General features: G+C 38.3%; 1 protein-coding gene across 2 annotated transcripts in view; it reads left to right on the forward strand.

Annotated features, from left to right (window-relative positions):
• The window catches only part of GRM8 (glutamate metabotropic receptor 8), a 763463-nt gene that overhangs the window by 577180 nt on the left and 170973 nt on the right, over window positions 1–15310 (forward strand). The window lies entirely within an intron of this gene.

Raw genomic sequence — 15310 nt, forward strand, 5'->3', positions numbered from 1 at the left:
TATCAAATCTCTGGTAAGCAGTACAGTAGAGCTGGAATATGGATTTTGTTGAGTCTGAAGCACAAGTAGGGGAAGGAAATAGATGGGAAGAGGCTGGCAGGTTGAAAGATGGAATGAGAATCAGAAAAGATTGAATTATAGTGTTTGAGTTAGGTAGAAATGATGTTCAACCTGAGTGCAGTTTATATTACATTGAATCAGTTAATAGAATTGAGGACAAAGGTCTATATTGATACATTTAAGTCCTCTATTCGCTGTGCAGTATCAGTGAAGAACGCTAATAGAATGCCAACTAAGATTAGAGGAAATATTAATAATACAGAATACTTCTCCAGAGCATCTAGTAAAACCAAAGACGCTCTGAGTTGGAAAGTATCTTAGAGGTCATATAGTCTACTCTCCCCACTAATGTCTCTTTAAACTTTTATGTTCAAGACATACTTCTGAATGTTAGAATCCAGAACAGCACATTCAAAGGAATTAAAGCACTCAAAATAATAACTGATAAGTTAGCAGTTATTAAAACTCAGCATCTACCCTGACAAATTTGACAAGCATATAAGCTTGCCCTTTAAAAGGCAAAGAAAAGCCCCCCACACTGTATCTAGCAGTTCACTCAAGCCCCACATATGTTTCTATGAAGACAGTAGGAGGAGGAGAGTCTTATGTCCTCTTCTGATCCTTTCTTTGTAAGTTTCCCCTTCCCCCACCCAGTGAAGCCTACTCAGAGGGATCCACCTTGCAAAACAACCCTGCATGTCCTAGAAGTCCATTACCTCCCATTCGAGGTCTTTTCCCTACGTTGTCCAAGGATGTTGGGGGCACACAGTCTACAGATGGCATGAATTCTGTTTCCAGCTGCAGGTGAAGAAACAGAAACTTTTTATTGCTTTTCATGGCCACATGTTGCACTTGGGCCCTGACCTCTGCTATGGTGATATCTTTGCTCGTCTGGATGCTGCAACACCATAGTGGCACGTAGCACTGTTCACATATTAGCTATTGCTATTGTTATTATTGTTATCGTTATTATTTTAATGGTATATTATGTAATATATACTATTATATATTGCATTAATATAATAACTATTATATCAATAATTATGATAATTGTTATTTATCATTATCATTATTATTAGTTCACAGTTCTTTAACCTAAGTCTTTGAATAGATTTTGAATGTTTTGAAAATATTTCTACGTTCCTATTATTGGAGTTTTATTTTAAAGGCAATATGGAGATACATGGAGAGATAATGTAATATTCCCAATGGGACATAGGGCAGAATACCATAACAAGTACATTAATATTTCTTCAAATAAATATATGAATATTCATGTGAAGTTGGAATAGATAAAGACTATAACTAGCCTTCCCTTTTTATTTCAGGTCAGGATTTGGCAACAAATTAAACATTTTTTGGTTTTCTAGCTTTTTGGGTTTCAGAATATAGATAAAGGATTGCAAATCTGTGTTATTAGTGCTATTGTATAATAGCAGTAGGGGTGGCTCAGTCGGTTAAGCTGACTTCAGCTCAGGTCATGATCTCGTGGTTTGTGCGTTCGAGCCCTGCATCAGGCTCTGTGCTGACAGCTCAGAGCCTCGCGCCTGCTTCGGATTCTGTGTCTCCCTCTCTTTCTGTCCCTCCCCTGCTTGCACTCTGTCTCTCTCTTTCTCCTTCGCGAAGATAAATAAACATTAAACAAATTAATTAAAAATTTTTAATTAAAAAAATGACTGTTACAATTCACTCTCCTGATTGTTCTCTGCATGGTTCCCAGTTTGTCACTATGTTGCTTAAGCTTGAGGTACCCAGATTGAAACATATTATTTTGGGTGTGACACGCTAGGCTCAATGTAGAATTGCTGTGTTACCCTCTTGATTTTGATATTAATGTTTTTGTGGCCAACTCACCACAATATGATTTTTAGCCAACAAAACCTTTATTTCTTTTTCACATGTGCTACTATATAATCCCATGTCCTTTCTTGTTTTTGTTCAACTTGCCTTTGGAAAATAAATTTCTCCCTGTGAAATTGTTTCTCCCCATGAAATTTAATATTAAGTGTTGGCTCATTTTCCCAGTCTGATGAGATAATTTTGGATTCTGACTCTGCCATCTCAGTCTCTGCTATTGCCATGCATCAGATGTAACTTTGATCAGCAGGTCTTAATCCAATTTGGTGAGAAAAATATTGAAAAGGACAGTGCCAAGGGCAGAGTTAATGTTGGTCATTAGTGACCATTAGTCAACACTATTTGGAATAGTCATTCGACCAATTAAAATTCAACAAACTGTATGGCAATTCATATTTCTATCCTCGCCTCTAAGAATATCAAGAAGAACTTTGTCTGAGGTCCTGTTAAAATCCACATTTGATCTGTCTACAGAAATCCCATGACATGCACTAAAGTTGCTTGAATAAAGAAGGAATTAAGGCGGAGTTCACCTAATTTAGTCTTTATAAATTCATGTTCCCTCTCAGTGGCTGCTTTCTCTCTCTCAAAGTCATCACAGAAATCTGTACAATAATCTGTCCCTCAGATTATCAAGTCTGGTCTATTCTTTAGTCTAGATATAATAACATATCCCTTCTTCCCACTTTGGAAAATGAGAACACCTGCTCATCTCAACTTCACAGCACCACTTCTGTTCTGCACAGATTCTCAAAGTTTATTGAAAACAATTAAATGTGAAATACCCTTGGCATTCTGATATATGTGCAAGATGACCATATAATTTATCATTCCAATAAAGATATTTTTAAAAGAGAAGGGAGGTCTATTAATAAGTATGCCAGAAAGGCAGGCATAAATGGAACTGTATCAGGGAAACCAGGATGTACGGTCACCCAAAAATGAGCATGGCTGAGAGTCTTTGATGCATTCAGAATTAGAACGTGCCTTTTACTGTCTCCTCTGCCAGCTATGCCAATGGTTCCAATGGTGCCAATGGTGCCAATGGTGCCAATGGTGACCCTAACCATCTTTAATTGACAGTTGTCTCCCACCCAGAAGAGAAAGGGAAGTAAAACAGCACTCCACCCACAAACACTCATGAATCATGCCCTCTATGAGGAGCACAGGACATTTGCCTTTCTGGCCCTTCTTGAACTGGATGGTACTTTAAAAGTAAGAAGAAGGTGGAGGAGGAAGAGGAGGCAGATGCGAAGGAGAAGGTATTTCCTGCCACATATATTTTTCCAAGTCTTAGCCTTTTATGTGCTTTAGCTTTCCTGAGTCTGTATTTTACAAACACTCTTCTTTTTACTATTTGTCCTTCTGTCGTGTGCACTAATGCTCATGAAATTGGAGGTCATTGCAGATTCCTGTTGATCTCTTTAGATATGTCTTCTTTCTTCTTCCCGCCTTTTTCTTTGTTTTGTGAATTCTTCGCAGAAGGAAAACTGAAATTTCTTCCTGAATAGCCTAATGAATCCCTTCAGCTTCCCTCCATTTCAGAATCTCAGCTGTGATTTCATCCTTCCCTTTATCAGGACTTTTTGAAGTCTCCCCTCTTGACTTCTGTGCTGCTGATTAAACTTACCATCCCTGTCGTCAGCTCTCCTGAGCCTTAGAAGGTCATAGACACATTTTCATATGGTTTTTGTCACATTCACACTCCCAATCTACTTGATGGCCAGAATTAATTTGAAAAATAGCAGTTTTCCTCATTGCTTATTCTATCTTCAGCATAATTTACACATTTGTATTAAGAGATCCCTTTTTAGTTTTATTTTCCTTCAAGCCTCCCAATCCCTGGAGAAAGTAAAAGCACCCAAGGAACCTGTTACAAAATGTAAATTTAGAGTAATTTCCTTAAGGTGTTTACTGTGAAATAAAAACCCAGTAAGGTAGGAACACGAACACGGTATTTTAATAGTTAATGACAGGGCTTTCCAGCGATCTATCAAAACATATACTTTGCACACGGAATCATTAAATAGGGGATGGGCCAGAAATCAGGCCACTGTGAAGGTATGGCAACTTTTTGTCATTAAAGTGGTATCTATTGATTTGAAACAAGTTGTTAAGGAACTCCTTTTTTCCTTCTATTTCTATGAGGGGCTTTCTACTCTGTTGGAAAGAGTGGTATAACAGTAGCACTTTTGGTATCTCGGTCTTCCCACTCACTTAGCTTCCTACTGGACAGGAATGATGACTGACTGGGTGAGACAGGTAGGAACCCCCTGGCCACCAAGCCATCCACTGCAGGGCAGAGGCGCTATAGGGAATAGTTGTTGGCATTTGACTGCCATTCTCAGCTTCTAGAGAGGTATGGTTTCTTCCTCCTGTGGTAATTAATGGATGAAGCAGGGTTTGCATGGGTGGACTGACCATCATCCTGTGATGAATCAGGGTCTCATGGGTCTGGGGGGCTAGGTTTAGGGAATGATTTAGGGAGGCTCAAAGTATTCATCAATGTGGTCTTCACAAAGAAGGTTTAAACACCTGCTTTCCTTTTCTTCTTTTCTTGCTTCCTCCCTCCCTTCCTCCTTTTCTTTCTTTCTTTCTTTCTTTCTTTCTTTCTTTCTTTCTTTCTTTCTTTCTGACATTTGGTGCTGAACACTTATACTCTACTGGACAGTGATTAGAGTTAAGATAGGATTTAGACAGAAGAGTTCATCTTGGACTTTCTCTGCAAGTATTTGCAGGGAACACTTGGGGTGCTCTTTAAAAGAATGACATTTTCATATACTTTTGCTAATTCCCTCTTGCAACTTTAGCCGGGAGTTTTGGCAACCTGATTAGTCAAGGGCATTTTCTGAAAAAAAAAGAATTATTCTGGTGGGATGGTTGCACTGATAGTAATTAAAACAGTTTCAGCCATACTGATTTTAATATTGTAGCAGTGTTGTATTACTAGCCGGGCAGATCAGTGGATGTCAATGAAAAGTCTAGAAATGTATCCAAACATGTATAGTCACTTAGTGCATAGTGGCGGCATTTCAAATTAGTGGGACACAATAGGTATTTTTCAAAATATAGTGTTCAGGCAAATTTGGAAAAATTTAAATTTAGGTTTGTTTTATTGTATTCTACAAGATTATATTATTTGTAGTAGGGAGTTAAATGATCTCTAGGGTTTATTTAGTATTTATTATATGCTAGGCACTATGCCATGTACTTTACATGGATTACCCCATTTATTACTTTTAGCTGTCCTACCAGGTAGATACTAATATTAATCATATTTTATGATGAAATTAAAGCATAGATCAAATTAACCCTCAGATCAGTGGGGGCAGAATATAGCACTGAGTTAACATGCGGATTAGGAATGGCTTCCAGCCTCTAAGCCCCAAGCTCATTACACCTTGAGAGAACTAGAAAAAAACTACTGGTGAATATGTATGTGTGGTTGTAGCATGCAGGAGATCTTTCAAAACTTGACACCGAAACCAGAAACCATGAGGGAAAACATTTAACTTCATAAAAATTTAAAGCCTCCTGTATGTAAGAGAGTACCATAAATGAAATAAGACAAATTAATGGTATTTTAAATAGCTATGGCAGAGGATGGCTTAATATAGTTAATACATAGAGAGCTGTTTCAAAAAGCTTAGTACCTCAGGAGAAAAATGGACAGGAGACTTGAAGGCAATACACAAAAGAAATGCAAACAGCCCAAAACATGCAACATGATGAATCTTACCAGTAACCAAACAAATGCAAGTAAAACCAAAGACATTAATCCACAACTTTATTTGGAATAGTGGTAATTTCAAGACCCAATTTTTTAACTTCAGGGAATTTATTAAAAGTAATAGAATTTCCAATAGACTATAAAATAACGTTTTAGGATTACAGTCTGAAATCTTGTAAATCTTGTATACAAATGTGCAAGTAATGACAAGTAAAAAAAGAAAGCATTTGGGTCCCAATTTTATTTATACGCAAGGCGCAGATGTACATATCCATAAAGTCTGGTATGTAACACACCAAACTGTTAACAGTGGTTGTGTCTAAGTGGAAACTTTAAGATTGAATATTTCACTTTTGTTTTTATTTTTCCATTTTCCAAATACTCGGTAATGTACAGCTGCCACATTTATATTCAGGAAAACATATATATATATATATATATATATATATATATATATATATACACATACACACACACATATACATATATACATACACACACACATACAGTTTGTGTACAGTTTATGAAATAATGGCTTAAATCCAGGGCCACCTCAGTATTATTTCCCTTTTCTAGCTCCTTTTAGTTTACAGAGATCGATCACATATATTTTCTGGTTTAACAGAAATGCTACCCCAACTAGGTTCCCGCTGCCATTTGTATGTAAAAGCTTAATTTTCTGTTCCATAGATTTGGGGAATAAGAGAGTTCTTTTTCAAAGAATCCATTATTAGAGTTTCTGGTCTCCTTCTTTGTTTAAAATGGATCCCTCCCTTCCAATATTAGCACACATCCTCCACAGATTCCCTTTTGGGAAGAACCAAAGGATTTTACTACAGTTGATCTAAAAAGCAGCCTTCACACAGAATAGCTTGGTAACTCAGTGCCATACTGTTGACTTTAGCCCAGGTTTGAAGCATTGAGGAGACTGTGGACAGAGCTGATAGGCAACCGGTGTGCCTCCAACTTCTCAGATTAGAGGATGCTCTCAGGTCCCTTTCAAGTCTGACAGTTTGAAACCCTGTTCTCTACTCATCCAGTCCTGCTCATTGGTTCCACTCACTGGTTCCTGTCCTTTTTTCGAATTCACTTTACTTCCTCTCTCTTGTCCAAGGCCAGGCAATTCTCTTCAGATTTCCTTTTGTCCCTGGAGAGGCATGACCTTATCTTTTCTGGGATCTGTTTCACCACATTTAACTTCTGTTGAGAAGTGCTTCTGTGACTCGGTGACCCACGTCTCAGCCTCGGAAATTGTATGGTCTCAGCACACATGCCATCAAAGACAACGGGCTGAATCTCACCTGATCTTTCTGCCTGCTTTTCTCTAGGTTTTCCTCTAGTTCCATTAAATCCTTTCACAGCAGAGGAGACAGTTCCAGGCTCCAGGTCATCAGCTTCAGGCTATTGCTTCTTCTTAAAAAATTAACATAACTGTTAACATCTCTTTACCTAATTGTAGTTGGTTGTTTCCTGCTGGAAAGAGGACAGATCTATAGAGGATGAGGAAGGAGCTTTTCCATAAGCCACAGGTCTTCTTTCCTGCCCCCTTTCAATCACACTTCATAGCTGTCTCTGCTGGTGGTTCTCCTCATCTCACTCCACCTCGGACTGGACAGTTGGCTAAGTGATTGAACTGAAATGTTCCGACGCATTCCAACCTCACACATTATCGCATGTTGATGCGTGTGTAACAGTTGTATTGAATTTATAATTTTTCACGGCTAGGTTAAGTAAACATTTCCCCCCTCTACCCAGTGGTCCTAGGTCTGTGGAGTTCAGGGGTTCTGAAATTCCCAGTTGCTGAGGGTAATAGAGCCTGGAACTATGTTTTCATGCCTTCTGATTTTATATCTTATATTCATAAAAACATTTAATTACCCTAATAATAAATGTTAGAAATTTATACTTAAATTTTTTTTTGCAAATACAACATAGTTATTATCTTGTTTATAAATTGGAATTGTAACATTTGGGAGAAAAAAGTGGAGTTTTACTACTAAGAAAATATTTCAATATCACTAGTCTGTTTAATGTCAAGCAAGCATTTTAGACTCATTTTTATTTTCCAAAAGGTTGTTTCTGTGTGTACAGACATAGCTTAACTAAATCTCCATGATTCCATAGTAACTATTCAATGGCTTATCTTCCTCACCTAAAAAAAAAAAAAAAAAAAAAAAAAAAAAAAATGGAGATAACACCTCAGGGATCTGTCCTGAAGAAAAAATAATGGAAAGCACTGTAGCACTCGGTAAAATATAAATTGCTGCGTGAACATTACTAAATCATAGCCATCGCACTGTGTGCATAAGCACTTTTCACTTGGGTTCCTGGCTAATGCATTAATCTGTTAATGCCAAAGGTTAGACACTGCAACCGATGTCAGATGTGGATGAATTTGTTTCCCTAAGTACATGTAGCCTCCAAAGGCAATGCTTACTGATGAGAACCAGCACATTTTAATTTTTTAAATAGAAAAACACAGCTTGTCCATGAAAGCAAAGCACCTCCAACAACCAAAGGTATCCCTCCTCGGTTCCACCTATTAACTGTCAGCCCCTTCTCGTGGCTGCTATTCTGCCTGGTGGGTCTTGCTTCCTAGATGGTGACATGAGGAAAGGATCACAGTTCTTAGATCTCTCATTAACTGGCATGTCAGTTGATGCCCCCAGGAGATTATGCTGGCCTTTGACTATGCCCCTCTTTCATATTCCTCACTGTTTTGAGTGCCAACAGAGATTAAGGTATGGGGGCACAGTTTCTAGGCAACCCAGTCTGACTCTCACGGTTGTCATTAACTTTATGTCACTCTCCAAATCCCCCAAATGTGGGCATTTAGTACCCATTCATATTATTTTATGATTATTATTTCTAGTTTGAATTTGGGACCCCCACCTCCCTCCTAAAAAGGAAGCCAATAATAAAAGTTTAGTCGGCAGTTCCCTGATTTTGATAACTGGTAGACTATTCAAGATAGCTTTTATTATTTATGTCATACTGCCAACCATAAAGAAATGGTTGAACACAATATTTATGGCCTGTAATAGGAGAGAGTACTATTAGCCCATTTCTGTGCATTTCTGTAAATACAGTTACTCTGTTAGGTGCTTTTAATGCTGTATTTCTCCCATGTGCCATGCTTTGGAAATGTATCAATTTGGGATTCAATTAAATCACATGTAATAATTCTTGATATTATTCTTTTTTTAATTTTAATTTTTTTAATGTTTATTTTTGAGAAAGATAGAGGGACAGAGCATTAGCATGGGAGGGGCAGAGAAAGAAGAAGACACAAAATATGAAGCAGGCTTCAGGCTCTGAGCTGTCAGCACAGAGCCCAACGTGGGGCTCAAACTCATGAACCGCGAGATCATGACCTCGGCTGAAGTTGGATGCTTAACCAACTGAGCCACCCAGGTGTCCCCTCGATGTGATCATTCTTATTGTGACTGAGCAAAAGAAAGTGGCTTTTTTAGATTTGGACCAGCTACTTGATTTCTAGTCCCTGTTCATCTCAGATATCATCTGATAAATTAAAACAACACCACTGATTCAAATGCCTGGTATATATTCACAATAATATATTCCAGAAAATGTTATGTTACGTGTTCATTTATTGATAGAATCGGTCAGGGGTAATCCTGGTTCAGGATGAGTAGCCAGTAAGTGGGACCCAGAAGGATGAGGTTTTAAATTTTACATTTTATTTCATGCAAATATGAGATGCAGTTGCAATCTAGTCTCATAGGGTAGGTGGGTAGTGAATTTAGTGATACAGAACTATACCAGGTGTTCTGACAAACTGAGATCCAAATATAATGTTGAATGAATGACTGAGTGAGTGAATTTGAAAAGCTATGGATATTCCAGTTGTCTTTATGATGATATGAAAGTTAGGAGAAGTACATTTAAACAGAATCAATATTCCACTTGAAAAATAAAATCTTCATTGCATCCTGCATTTTTTTAATGTTTCTTTCTTTCTTTATTTTTGGGAGAGAGTCCGAGCATGAGCAGGGACAGGGCATAGAGAGAGACAGAGACAGAACCCGAAGCAGGCTCTGCACTGTCAGCACAGAGCCCGACGCGGGACTTGGACTCATGAATTGTGAGATCGTGACCTGAGCTGAAGTCAGGCCCTTAACTGACTGAGCCACCCAGGTGCCCCATTGCTTCCTCCATATGACACAGCTTCCCGACTTTTCCTTTCCTGCCCCCGTTTCCAGAGCTCGGTTTCTCTGAGTCACTCCCTGCGCTTGCCAGAGTCAGTTCCTTCAATCGATGATGATTTAGCATCAGTCCCTGTGGCTCTTCCTGGATTTTTTTTTTCAACTGAATAGTAATTTTTTCCTTTAACATTTCCTACTGCTTTAATTTTCACTCCTATTTTAAATTCTTCATTAACTTTAATTAAGCTTTCTCAAGGCTTAAATACCTGTAAAACTTTTAAAAACTTAATCATTTGATTTGCCTGCTCAGCTTTCCCGGTCTTGCCTAGTTTTAAGACTGTTAAACCTAAAATTGTACCTGGGAGATGGTGTGATCACAGAGGGGAAAGGAGATGAGGGCATTGTTAGTGAAAGTTTAATGATGAGTTTGGCTGGAAAAATTTCACACTTCAGTGTTCTTTGTGTTTCATGCTGATAAGCAGCTAATAATTTTAAATGCCTTCATTTTGGAATTAATTTATTTAAAACACTTATAATTTTCAAGTCCACATAAATACTGGGTACAAGTTTACCCAGTCTAGAGGGAAATGAACCTTACATTGTCCTTTGAAAATTTTGTTGCTTACCTCAGCAAGTCTCTTTGATTTTAATTCTGTAGACCATTAATTATTTTCTTAAACCTGCCATAATTTTTCTGATTAAGAATTTGGAACTGGAGGTTGATCTTATGGACAAAGCATTCCATTTTTCTTCAATTTATAGAAACTAAAGCCAAGAGAGGTTAAATTTGCAGAAGCAGGTAGTAGCAAAGCCAGACCAGAACCTAGGGATTTGGCTGTTTTGGGGTCTGTTTACACACCGGTCACCAGGGATGTTCACTTTACCGTAAACCATGTAGTCATGCCAATTGATCTGAAAATTACCCTTGTCACCTCACATTAACTCAAGTCCAGATATAGAAGAAGCATTAGAATGCACGTGCACCTGCATAGGGCTCTGGTTATTTCTAGAAATGGTTATGAAGAGAGTTCACTTTAATTCTAATGGATGGCATTTTATCTTGATTCTAGGGGAAGTTGTAACCTTCTTACAATCCTGCAATATGAACTCTAGGACTATGCCATTGTGACTTTTAAATCTAGCAGTTGTTTATAGTCTGTTATAAGATTTAGTGAGAATTATCAAAGGATATATTTTGTATCATGAGATATCCCTGGGTCCAATTATTTCCCCCTTCATACCCACAATGGTTATTACCAAGATAAGTTCTGTTGCTATTTCTAAGGAAGATAAATAAAAAATACAGATTGCTGTTTGATTAGAAAGCAAACAACCCTATTGAACTGAACTATATTAAAATAAATACCAAGAATATTCATGGGTATCCTTGTTACAGATTATTTGCCCTAGACTATTATTTTTGTTTGTCTTGTGGCTTATGAGGTTTCCATATATCAGATAAGCCACTTCTTACTGTGAGCCATAGAGGCAGCTGAAAGTGAGCCACTTTGATATGAGTAAATATATTCTATGGTAAGATTTCATGCTTGTAGAAACTGAGGTTCTTATCTATATAATCGTTACAGTTGTCTTCTTATTTCTGTTGGAGTTACCTTATTTAACGTAATTTGAGGTGAAATCAGTTATTTTGATGCAATTGGAAAAGAGTTCTATCTTCTTGACAAGGCCACTTAATTGGCCATTTTGGTCAAATTATTGATTTGAATGGCTTTTACCCCAATTGAATGCCCTATTTTGGTCAGATTCACCCCTCCACTTCCCATACACACGCCCACAATGCGTGATTGCAAGGGGTTGCAGTGGAGAGAGATGTAATAAAACCACATTGGCATCCCTTGCCTCTCTTGACCACTTTTAAACCCTTTTGATCCTTACACATATTAAGAATTATCCCTGGAGAGCCCAACTTTCTATTCCTCAGAGAGTTCTTATTGTCCTTGAGAACCCCCACTGCACTGGGGCTGAGGTCAGTGTTCCTGTGGCTAATCACTAACTGAGATGCATGTGTCACCGAGGAAAGCTGTTCTTCAAAATGAAGTGATTCCTGACAGTGGGAAGAAGGAGTTACAAAGCACTGACCTTAAACCTGTAAGAGTAAGAATGTAAGCCCTCTTAAGTAGTTCTCCTTCCTTTGTCTCTGTCATCACATCCAGATATTCACATTTAGGACTCACATTTATAATGTAAATGAAAATAGTAATGATTTACTTACATAAGAAATGCACCAAGGGGCACCTGAGTGACTCAGTCATTTAAGCATCCAACTCTTGATTTTGGCTCAGGTCAAGATCTCAGGAAAGAGCCAGGAGCCTGTTTGGGATTCTCTCTCTCCCTCTCTTTCTCTGCCCCTCCCCTGCCTGTATGCAAGTGCACATGTGCCCAGGTGCATACTGTCTCCCTCCCTCCCTCTCTCTCTCTCAAAATAAATAGATGAACTTAGAGAGAGATTGAGAGAAAGAGGAAGGAAGGAAGGAAGCAAGGAATAAAGAAAGGCACCAAATTAACATGTTAACATGGCTTCTAAAAGCCTATCACCCTGAGGGTGACTTCCCACAACCATTTTGTAAGTAATTTGCAGATGAAGTCCCAGATATATATTGTCACTGTAGGTATAAGACAGGAAAAAAATATTCCAGTAACTATGGTGGGAATACAGAGTTTCCCTGTGTTTTCCTTCGAAGGATTACATCATCCTAATAATCAGGTTTTGAACATCACAGTCATTATGCAACATTTGTTAATATAAAGATAGTGTTTAAGTGACAGTAATTCTTTTCCGTCTAAGACATTATCTGTATGTTTTAGATAACGGGGTTTGAAATACCCAACTTGTTGGTATCCACCAAACAAATTCCTCCCTGATCCAGAGGCATTGAGTAATCTGAGAAAATAACTAGATTTTAAAGAGGTGAAGTGAGGTCAGAGAGTTCAGGCCCTGGTGAAATAAATGGCAGAGTAGGCATATGATACAGTTAGAGAGGTAACCAGAATCCAAATCGTTCAGGGCTTTGAAAGTGATAGTAAGGGTTTTGAATTTTTTCCCATGTGTAAGCAATGAGACACCGTTAACACCTTTTCAGCAAGGGAGCGACATTACTTTTGTTCGGAGAAATTTACTTTGCTATGAGGAGAATGCTTTGAAAGAAATCAAAGTGGGAAAGGGTGAGAAATTTTAAAATCAGATGTTTTGGTTCATTTGTGAGATAGTAGCAATTGATTTAGGGTGGTAACAGATAGGAATAGAAATGAGTAGACAAATTCAAGATGTATTTTGTAGGCAAAACTGACCACTTAGAAACTGTGGAGGGTAACAAAAAGAATATGCAGTTACAGCTTCCAGGTTCTGGATTTGTGATGCAAGCCGTTTGGGATGGGGGAGAGGGAGATCAGTAGTTCAGTTCTGCACATGTTAAATTTGAGGTGGCTCTGAAATATCCAAGTGAGAATGACAAGGGCATAGCTGAATATATGAATCTGAAATTTGAGAGAAGAATAAGTTGAGTTAGAAATTTGACTGTTTTATCAAAACTTTTAGTTGCAGCAACAAAAGTCAAACATGGCTAGGCTAATTCACCCAAAAAGAGATTAATTTAAAGGATAGGGGGAAGTTCACAGACTTTGTAGGTGTACCCTTTGGCAACAGCCCCCAAAACCACCCTGCAAAAGTTGTCTGGGAAAGACAGCAATACTTTCACCTGGGACAAAGTCATGGTGGCTTGTGACATGGGTAGTACCAGCCTGTATATGCATGCAGGGGACTAAGCAACAGTCTTTTTTCCTCTGACAAGTGTTTTTTCCTGAAGTACAAAGTAAGAGAATGATTAAGGAAGAATTAACACCAATAATAAAGCCAATTATAAAAACTGACAATTTTTTGCTATATGCCAGGTATGAGATTAAGCACTTCACATGGTATATCATGTAATCAACACACACACACACACACACACACACACACACACACACACACCATTAGAGGGAAATAATTGCTATCCTCATTTATAGATGAGGAAGTTTAAAAGGGTGACCCATCCAGTATGTGGTAGAACTGTGATTCCAATTTACATAAAACTCTGAACTCATTTTCTGAAGCACGGTGGGTGTTATCAAACAGCTGAGAGGCCATAGAAAGGAAGAACTGGTAAGGATCTTGGTTAGGCAATGTGGATGCAATTTCTTGACTTTTGAAAGGGAAGTTTCAATACCGGGGGACAGAAATAGCTACAGAGGGCTGAAGAGTATAGGAAGATAGGATAGTGAATGGAGAGAGACTTTTTAGGCAACTTGAGAATTTTGGCTAAGAAGAGAAGTGGAAAGATAAGGTCATAGCTGAAGAAGGATCAGGGTATCAAAGGAAGACACTTTTTCTTCTTTCCTCCTCCCTCTTCCTCTCTTACCATCTCTGCCTTTCCCCAATCATCTAATGAACTAATGTACAGTTGAATGCTGATGGGTAAGCCTCTGTAATAAAGAATAGGTTTAAGGAGGTAGTAAGTGATGTGAGGACCTATGAAGAGGCTCTGCAGCATATGGAGGAGGTAATGATCAGAGTACGTTGAGTGGAGTTGACCTTTAACGGAACACACACTTTCTCTCTTTTAGCTAGAGAGAAATAAAGGGAAAATTTATCTGTGGAATAAAAGTGGCAGCTAAGCTTTATGAGTTTTGTTTTTGTTGTTGTTGTTTTCCAGTGAAGTATAGGGTAAGATCATCAGCTGAGGCAAGAGGAAGGTGGGGATAGTTGGGGACTTAGTAGAGGGGAGAACACAGGCAACAATTGTTGAACACAATGAGAGAGAGCCAGCTGACAGAAATGTAGGGAGGTTTCCAGGCAGTGGTGAAGTCTTTTGAATGTTCTGATCATGAAATTAAAGTGAAAGTAATCAGAAAAGTTGTTTTATCCCTCTATCCCCAGAAAGAGATTTAAAAGCTGTAATTCTGGGTAGAGTATGGTGAATGGACTGGGGACTGAGTAAGGCTCACAGCAGAGAGATATCACCATCTTCATAGAGAGTAACTCTGTGCTTTGGGAAAATGGCGATTTATTACGACATTGTCTGGGTGTGATCCAGTGGACCCTGGTCATGGCTATCATTGTACAGAACATATGGTTCAGACACTGAGATAGATGCTCCCAATTAAGCGGCAAAACAGGAACATACACAGGCAATTATAGTGCATTAAATGAAATGTACTCACTGGAGAGAGCTTGGGGAGTTTTCTTTGTGAAGTTCTTCCCCCATTTACTTCAGCATCTATCTACTGACATACGCCCATTAGCCAATCATCCAGGCTAGTTCTCTCATCACTTTGAGGAATTCATTTACTTTGCATGTATAGAGGTATATTTTAAAAGTACATTAAGTACTTGGTATTCAGTGTAATGTAAACATTTGGTTAAATAAATAGTGTCAGCTAACATCCTTAGCGGAGAAGTAAGAAAAATAAGCAAATATTTCCATTGTGTTATTTTCCC

The sequence above is a fragment of the Puma concolor genome, chromosome A2 (assembly GCF_028749965.1).
Source record: "Puma concolor isolate L17-30 chromosome A2, mPumCon1.1.hap2, whole genome shotgun sequence".
NCBI classification, from domain to species: Eukaryota; Metazoa; Chordata; class Mammalia; order Carnivora; family Felidae; genus Puma; species Puma concolor.